Below are 10,342 nucleotides of genomic sequence, written 5' to 3' on the forward strand. Positions count from 1 at the left end.
AAGTGCGAACCATAAATTTCAAACTCCTGAACTCAAGTTACATATATTGGGGTTAACATAATGCCTTATCCTCGAGTGACATTCTTAACTACTTCAGCATCACCATAATGATATCAGGAAAGATGGAAGCGTTATGAGTTCTTAACTAAACTACTGAGTAGCATAAACGAAGGCAATCAACCTTCTAAGTAACACAAGGGAACCGAGTAACACAAACCGATGTTTGGATCCTTCTGCATTGATCCCGTCATGATAACTTGATATATAATGATGTTATGAGTTCTTTACCACCACATCACGCAAATAGATGATATACAACATCTCGAATCTGTAATCGACTACGGTCTTTTCCTCCCCATTCTGACAATATCTGCAGAAGTTATTATACGGGAGATTCAATATCCTACCGTACATGCCGAACAAGATCATAGTTACTAAATTCAGCAGCCGAGCTAGTAAAATATTCGTTAGAGTGGCATATCATCCACATCGTTCTACTTACCGGAATGACCCGAAAATCTTCGGCCAAGGGCTGTCAACCCAGCAACAATAACTATACAATTTTTAATTTCCGAACTGTACCTTCCGGTATTGCTGCTCCGTGTTCTACTTGACCACGCCGGAGTTAAAGAAAATACCGGACAATGGTTCTGCACGGTTTGCAAGAACCCACTGCACCACATTCCAACCTAATTAAAGCGCAACTCTTGTTTGGGCAGGTGTCATCTTATGAATTGTTCCGTACTTAATAATGAAAGGGAGTGGTCAGAGAATTATGTTGCCTTATGCTGCCTGCTACGTAGTTCATCGGCGTCTTCGATATAATCCTCTCCATCGCAATCACAACAACAGCAGCATCAAAAACCGTCGCCGCTCACACTAACGATTGCAGTCCATAGACCTGGGGTGATATCAATATTGCGGTGAAACTGCAATGGCCTCCAAGGGAAGATTTCTAAGGTAACAGGATTTATGCGCCAACACAACATCGTGGTCGCTGCGGTCCAGGAAAGTTGCAACGGATACAATGTTCTCCGAAAAGACCGCACCACAGGCAACAGTAGAGGCATCGCATTTATCATACATAACACCATGTAGTATAGAACTCTTTCTCTGAATTCTAGAGCAATATCTTGAAGTGCAGAGTATTGCAGTCAGATCGGGATATACGGAGTTGGAGCTCTATAATATCTACATTCTGCCAGAAGCCCGACATTAGCACCTTATTGGAAGGGGGCACACGTTTGGTCCTAGGGGACTTCAACGCTCATCATCAACTCTGGCACTTAAGTCTTGGGGAAGATCAGAGTGGAGCTTCGCTGGCGGAACACTAAATGATGATGCCCCCAAACGGATTATGGGTAATTGCCCTAGTTCACCAGATATCACCATAGCGAGTCCTGGTCTGATTAACTGCACAGCCTGGCGTGCAGTTATTTCTCTAAGATCAGACCATTTACAAATAATCGTTTGTCTGGATAGACCTAACGATTTTATCGTATCTGAACCCCGAACTTACATCAACCAAAAGAAAGGAGACTGACACTGGAATTTACCGATCACATCTTCAATTGTCTACCGATTCCCACCAACGTGCACAAAGAAGAGAGGAAGTTTCGTGGGTAATTGCCCTAGTTCACCAGATATCATAATAGCGAGTCCTGGTCTGATTAACTGCACAACCTGGCGTGCAGTTATTTCTCTAAGATCAGATCATTTAAAATAATCGTTTGTCTGGATAGACCTAAAGATTTTATCGTATCTGAACCCCGAACTTACATCAACCAAAAGAAAGGAGACTGACACTGGAATTTACCGATCACATCTTCAATTGTCTACCGATTCCCTCCAACGTGCACAAAGAAGAGAGGAAGTTTCGTGGAACTGTCACCGCAGCAGCCGCTCGCTTCATTCCTGCTGGAAGAATATCCGTAGTGCGACCGCGCCTCCCTGCAGAAGCAACGGGACTCGCAGATGAGCGTGATGATATCCGATATACCAAAGCTAACGACCCTAGTATCCGCCAGCTGAACCACAATATCGTCAGGTTTGTCTGAAGAACTTCATTTTAAGTTATGGAGTTGGCATGTTGTGGTCTACAGTTCGGTCTCTCTCCAACCCTACAAAGAACGATGATAGGGTCGCGATTAAGTCTGTAGATACCACCATATTCTACTCTAAAGGGTGCGCGCGAACTTTTTTCCAACAATTTATTGAGCACGCCAACTGAAGTTGCAGAAACCATCAACACAGCTAATCCTTCAAAGGCAATAGTACCTAACAAAATATCAATGCTGATGGAATATACATGCTGGATTTTAACCTGTCAGTGATAATGTATTAAAACCTGCGAAAATCGCGAGCGAGGGATAATCCTCCCCTAACTGATGCTCGTCACTCAGATTTCACTGGGCTGTCGAAGGCCTTCGACATTGTCAGTCACGGCACATTTTTCCACGACATCCTGCAATCCACAATGCCCAACAACACGAAGAGATGGATAGTGTACTATCTGAGTGTACTATCGTTCGTGGAATTTAGGGACAAATTCCCAAAATCTCGTAGAGTTTAACAAGGAGTCCCTCAGGGCGGGATCCTGTCGCCGATCCTGATTCACTTTAAACTCTATAAACCACCAGTGCCCCACAGGGCGTGAAGGGTGGGTCAATTTTTTCCCCAAGAAACCATAGGTCTAAAATCAAATCCTATCTTGCGCAATTCGTCTTTTATCCAATGATATTTCAGGATTTATTTTTTTTTATTGGATAAAAGACGAATTGCGCAAAATAGGATTTGATTTTAGACCTATGGTTTCTTGGGGAAAAATTCTTAGAATTTTCCGTAGAATGCGTTTCTGCCATACGATTTTTTGTGGAAAAAATTGACGCACCCTGTGGGGCACTGGTGGTTTCTAGAGTTTAAAGTTAATCAGGATCGGCGACAGGATCCCGCCCTGAGGGATCCTCGTTTTTACCTTATTTTAGGTAGTATCCTAATTTTTTTTTTAATAAAATTGTTGCAATTAAATATTTTTTGCAGTCTTAATGAAAATTAAATGAAGAAACTTCTTTGGTTTAAAAAAGTAGTTGTTAGTAATTAAAATATAAAAAACATAATAAAATTAAAATTGTATATATTAACAGCTTATATTTAAAATAAAAAAATATTTTTTTTTTAGTTTTTATTTTTTCATAAAAATTTATATTGATTAAAAGTTTTTTTTGTTTTAGAAAATAACAATTCAAAAAATCGTAAGCCACATATCTTAAAGTGTGCTTTGAAAAAATAATTTTTTTTTCATAAACTATATTTCTAGAATCATTGTAATTCAGATTTGAAGATTTTGTTTCAATATCTCAAGTAGTTTTCATTTTATATCGTTTTTTGCTTCTCCTATAAACTTATGGAAAGTGATGTTACGTTATTTTGCATTTTAGGTGACGATATGTAGTTTATGTTGTTGGCTTGATTGATTTTAGCCCAGAGATTTCGGTATCCTGCTACAACGGCGTCTCTGATGGCGTCTCTGTGAGTATCAATCAAATGGATCCTGCACATACCTCTGTATGCTTTCCTAGTATTTGCGTAGATCCTATCTGACATGCCTCAAGGTAGACTCCAAATGTGTGATGTTGAAGTTTGGATGACTCCTTCAGTGACATCCCAGAAGGAACTGTAGCGTCAACATGACGTTGTGTTCCTTGAGCGGTAGAATCTTGGTTTCCTCGTGCAGGTGATGTTCGGAGTTAATTTGAAGGCAGCCTGTGATGGTCCTTAAGGCTGCGTTTTGACAGCTTTGAATATTTCTCCACTGAATATCTCTCAACAAAGGCGACCACACTGAAACAGCATAGTTGACCACCGACCTTTTTGATTGTCTATACAAATCGATCCCTCTAAATGCTTTTGATTCTAGAAGGATTGGACTATTAACACAAACTTCCAAAATCATCTGGCAGCTCTTGCAACAATTAATTCATACTGTAGCTGTTTGTATGGTTGTTTGTGTGTCGTTATAAAACGACAATGTCGACAACGATCATCCTCATCGGCCAAACATTTACAAATACAACAACAACAGAAATAAACGGACACGAGTACTGTTGTTTTGTTTGCCTTAATGGGGCCTTTTGGTGTTGTTATTGCGTTGTTGTTGCTATTGCTGTACATATTCAAACATTAGTGTTGTTATTGTAAACAATTTGATAATGTTTGTTGAAAATTTAAACGTTTGTTTGTTTTTTTTTCTTCTTCATTATTTACATTTTACTATCGATTATAAGTAACAGAGAAGACAATTGGAAAAATAAGGCAGAAGACAACAATGATGGTGTCTGTTTAATACCGCATGTATGTACTTACCTACGAATAGTTCCCAGCAGTTAAGCAAGTAGTCAATGTATCCCTTATAGAAAGTAATTGTCACTAATGTCTGATCACTTGGCAGACTCCAATTTATATATTTTGGGTCATTTGACACGTATGTGCTCTTTGTAGTGCAGAGATAAGACAATTGCTTACTTTATACATCCCAGGTAATCTAGCGTGAAGAAAATTGTCACTTAGGTGCATCTAAGTAATCTAGAGTGTAGTCACTTTAAGCGATTTGTGAGTAATTGGTTCAAATTGGTTTTATTCAAATTGTGTTGCTATAATTCTAATACAGTTTATGTTTATTTTTGCTTAAGTATATTGATATCCCATGTAACATAGCGTGAAGTCAATAGTTACTTTAGTGTCTCTTAGTAACCTATAGTGAAGTCACATTAAACCTTTATTTTGCACTGCACTTTAGAAAGTAATTATTTTACCCACCAGAAGCAATCTATTGGAGAGTTATCGAAGGAAGGTTTGTTTACAAGCAATCGTTTATTGGACTGTCTATGATATGTTTTTTAGCTGACTGTTTGAAGTCAATTAGTACCCGTACATGTTAATATAACTATTTATGTAGCTGATCAAGTTACCATTTATGTAACTAGTAGGGTAAGTGACGATATTTGTTTAGATATTAGACAGTCTCATTGTAATCAAAAAGGGTCATGCACGTGTTAAAGTAACTGGTCTCGTAGCTAGTTATGTAACTCGTTGTCACCCTAAATGATAGATAAAAATCACTAGTTCGGTACTGTCTTCTAAAACTGCTGGGTTATAACTATCCGTATATACATACATGTATTTAACAATGTAAGTATTTAGCATTTAGATTTAAAAGTTCCATTGTCTAACTGTGTTTGGTCTTGGTATTTGTCCGTCCACTTGTACGGTTTGTCTGATTGCAGTATCAGTCTGTGTCTATGGTTTATTTAAAGTTTTGTCAATAGAAAATTTGCTGTTGGTAATTTTTCTCCATTTGTTTATAGTGAAATACGCGAGTTAAATTTACAAATTACTGCACTGATGATGATGATGACACTGTTAATGGCGGTGGCGCTGGTGGTTACACTCGTGGATGTTGTGTTTAACTAAATGACCTTTTATACCGGCTAAATGGTTACAAATAGAGAATAGTTGTTATATGGACGTGCTGACTGTTTTGTATGAATGGAAGTTATAGAAACAAATCATTATTACAAATAACAGTTATAAGTGATAATAGGTAAACAAAATTACAGCAGTGCGTACATTGGCATTAAAAAGTTCGTCAACTAACATTTGTTAAATGTTTATGGTAGAAAAAGAAAATTATGCAGCATTATTTGCTGTTTCCAATGAGCATATTTTTAAAAGTTATACATAAGTACTTGAACATTTTGTTGTACAGAAATATTGAGGATCTTCTGTGGATCACTGAATTTTCGAACTTAAATGTGAAAGTCTTTCGCGATTTCAAATTCGCTTCATGTCCAAATAAAATAATTGTTTGTATTAATTCTGTGTTAAATTCCCAGGAATCGTGATCTATTTATTCCACTCGCATACATTTAATATTCCATGAATAGCGCCCAAAAAAAAATTAGTATCGATTGATCCAAGTTGGAAAAAACGTGAAATTGTACCGGATAGAATTCCATGGATCTATTCTTGTGCCCCTGAAAATAAACAGCAGTCTATATACGAGTATTTTAAGCCAAACGATACCCATTAAGTTTGTTTAATATTCAAGCATTTCTCTGATGTGTTCATCACGACTGCGCAAATTGGGGAAACAAACTTCCAAGGAAAGTCCATTTTAAATATATAAACAAATATCTTTCAGACTTCCTGACCAACGCTGCCTTTTACAAGCTCAGTTTTCAGCCAATAAGATGATATCCAGAATTATAGTCAAAGATCTAAAATCTGTGATGAGTGTCTACAGGACATCCAATTTTGCCTTTCAATGACGGGCAAATCTTCGAGACATTCCATAATTAAACTCTACTGGATCCTTAGTTACTAAGCAGAGCCAGGAATCGCAAATACTTTGGCATAAAAAAGGACTTAGCCACAGCTCTCAAATCTATTATTGGTGACTAGTTATACACCATCCATTGTGATATTTGAGGATATAGCTAGACATTCCATTTTTGGACTCTACTCAATACCAAGCCACCAAGTACTCATATCGTAGTTACACTGGCATGTGTAGGATTTCGCTCTTAGAACTGGAAATTGACAAATTTTTCAGAGCTCGTCATTTGTCGATTTTGCTAATGAAAATCCGCGAAAATTCTATAGAAGTGGTCAGAATGAGTAGGAAACAGTTTAAAGATTCAAGACTCTGAGTGGTTTTTTATATGACCTGACATGACCTGAAATGTTTAGAAGCTAATAATGGTTGTGGTTATAACAGTTCATATGTCATCAAAAGTTCTTCCCTGGGGAAAATACTTCTAATTGATACAACTGTCGCTGATTTGACAACCTTTGGTCGAGTGAGACTCTGGTCGTTCAGCAGCGAAGACCCAATTGTCTTGGGAACTCTAATGGACGGGGATTTTGCTGATTCTTTATTTCCATTTATCTTAAAGGTATTCTGAAGGAACCAGGGAATCTAAAAAACCCAAGTGTGTCATTATTGAATCTTCGTATATTTACATTTGTAGAAATTCGCAGAATGAAGAGGAGATGGTTCGGATATTCGAGATGATTGTTGAGTAAGACTCCGATTGTTCAGCAGCAAAGATTTTCGTGGGAACTCATAATGGTCGAGGATGTTGCTGATTCAGTATTACCTTGATGCTTTCTTTTGAAGTATCTTAAAGGTATTGTTACGTTTTAACCTTTTCAAAACGTTGGTTTATTTCCTTTAAATAATCCGGATACTTTTGATTGCAAATAAAAGGCGTTTAGTAGTTTAAAAATTGTAACAACTCTTTATTTATTTAAAATGTACAACAACAGAATTAAATAGTCACTCAATGTTTTTTTTATACACGTTTATAAATTCGCAGAAATACAGACACACTTTATAATGTACACGAATTCACTTGAAAACACAGCACACTTTAAGGCACTCAGTTGATGTTTATTCAAATAGCGTCTCTGCCACTATTTATAACACTGCCATCTGCACTCTAGATTGCTCTTTAACTATATAGAGCTTTCTAATACATACGCCATCTGTGGTGTACTTTCTACAATGTTCTTTAACTGAATATTCGAATATACGGTCGCAGCAAACAGCGTTGCCATACTTACGATTGAAAGCTTTTATTCATTGTTAATAATGCCCACAGATATGTTACAGTTTGAGAGGCACTGCTATTTGAAAGCATTATGCAACTTTTAAATCAGCCGTTAAAATCGTTATATTTGAATTCAAGTACAATTTCGTAACAGTATTGATTCTGAAAGACCCAAATGTGTGATTATTGAATCTTCGTATTTTTACTTCTGCAGAAGTTCACAGAATGAAGAGGAGATTGTTCCGATATACGAGATGATTTGCAGTTCATTTTTGCATGACCTGACGGATCTCTCGTCAGATGGATAAATGCATTCGTTCATGCAGCTGATTAGTTTAGTGAAACTAGGTGGTTTGATGTTGTGTGAGCTCAACAGATTCAATCTCCCATCTAGTGACTTCTATATGAGGAGCCGCAGAACAAAAGGTACTTTTTTAAAAATTTAAAAATGTTGGGAAATTGATTTTTTCTAGAAGATTTCAACCCAAATATTATAAAAATGCCAAAAAATCAATTTATAAAAAATTCGAAAAGTACCTTTTGTTCTGCGGCTCCTCACATATGTATGTTGTTTGAACGTGGAGTAGGAAGAGACTCCGAAATTCGAGACTCTGGGTGGCTTTCCTTTGCATTACCTGATGGATCTCCCCAAGGTTGAGATATACAGTTTAATTCTGAGCTCAATAGCGGAATCTAGCTGCGGAGATTACTCGTAACTGTTTATTCAGATTACACATCAGAAAATTTAATCTTCCATATATTTACTTCTATAGAAGTTGCTAAAATGGGGAGGAAATGGTTCCGATATTCGATATTTTTGCATGACTTAACGAATCCGTCGGTGATGGACGAGCGGTGATTCCGGTGCGTAGAATCCACTGTCATGGAAATGACTAATAATGGTCGAGGAAGTCGGTGATACAGTAATACTTACCTTGATGCTTTCTTTCCAGGCATCACAAAGGAACTGATTCTGAAGGACTCAAGTATTTCACTAGTCAGTGGATTGATAGCACTTGGACGAGTGAACCAGGGTCAATCCGGTTCGTAGAATTCAATGACGTGGGGATGACTAATAATGGTCGAGGAGATCGGTGATTCAGTACAGCTTACCTTGAAGCATTCTTTCCAGGTATCACAAAGAAATTAAAGGACTCAATTGTTTCATTAGTCAATGGGACGGTATGTTTAACAGTGAACTCAATAAGGGAATGTAGTAGGGGTTATCACTGGTCACTAATTGTTTGGGGTTGAATTTCCCACTTATTTACTTCTATTGTTGTGAGATTGAGATGGTTTGGATATTCGAGACGAGATGTGGCTTCTTTTTGCATGAGCTAAAAAAAGTTTAGAAGATGGACGTAAAAATTATAAATACCTACGTCCATGCAATGACTATAATGGTTTGATTCTTATTTCTTACCTTGTTCTTTTCTTTCCGGGTATCACAAATTGTGCGTGTTCTTTTCTATGAAAGAGCATGTTTAACCCAACTTTGCTCAAGCATGAATCACTTTCAAGCTAAACTGTCACATTGTTCCTTTGGAAAACCCAATATTCCAAATAAACCAATCGTATATGGACCTAATTTTCCAATTTCATTTCGCATACAATTATATAAGATATTTCTTTTTAGAAATTTACAATAAGTATTAATAACTTAACCTAAAATATAAATAAAAGGTTGCTTCAAAGTTTCCACTCTCCTTAGGCTTGAACGTCCCTCAAATAATAGCAGGAGTTTCGGATGGGCATTTGGATTATTGAATAGTTTTACGATGTAGTTAATACTGGAGTACTTGATCTCCTTGCGTATTGTTGATCATTGATATCCCTATGGAGGTTACTATTACGAATGTACTTTGGAGCTGTAGTTCTCTGTTCTGCAATTCTCCAAGTCTAGGGCTAACGGTGAACCAAAGAGCCAGTGCATTTAAGTAGACTTTAGTTTTATATGTATCACTTTGGATTCCATATGGAGTTTCTACGTTAGACGGTGTTCCGGACAGACAGACATCAAGGTGTATGATTCTTTATCCGAAGAATTATGATGCACCATTATAAATATCCACAACTATATATTCAGCACTCTAATACATTCGATTTATGTTGTAAAACTTCCAATAATTTAATCAAAAAATAATAAATAAATTCAAATCAAAAAAAAAAAAAAAAACAATATTGACTGAAAAAGAGGAAAGTCTTAAGTCAAGTGGTTTGGCAAGATTTCTGTGATTCCAATACGAGTTGAAATTGAATTAAAAAAAAACTGCGCAGTTTCTGTTTATAATTTTGTTCGTTTGTTAGTTTTTTTCACTTCTTTTGTTTGAATCAAAGTGTTCACAATAGTCCCATGAATACTCTGGAGTGCTGTTATAGTTTAAGACTTACACTGCGATCGTTACAAGTTCTTCTTATTTAGGAAAAACCAGTTGCCACAATTGCAAACTCATAATTATGTTAGAGGGTACAATACAACACAACCAAACAATCAAACACAGACACATACTCATACATTAAAAGACTTGTTACAACCAGAAAGTGGTTTGAATGAAGTGTTTCTTTCAGGTCTCGTATTGTGTGTCAGTCAGCCCATTCGCAGAGTTGGGCTGTGGAGTAACGTTGGTTTCGTTTCGTTTGGATTTGATTTGATTTAATATTTATAATCGCCGCCCGTCCGGCATCTAAATACATTTAGCACACATGCCAAAATCCGTTTGTTTCGTTCATTG

This window comes from Calliphora vicina, chromosome 1 (genome assembly GCF_958450345.1).
Source record: "Calliphora vicina chromosome 1, idCalVici1.1, whole genome shotgun sequence".
In the NCBI taxonomy this organism is placed as follows: Eukaryota; Metazoa; Arthropoda; class Insecta; order Diptera; family Calliphoridae; genus Calliphora; species Calliphora vicina.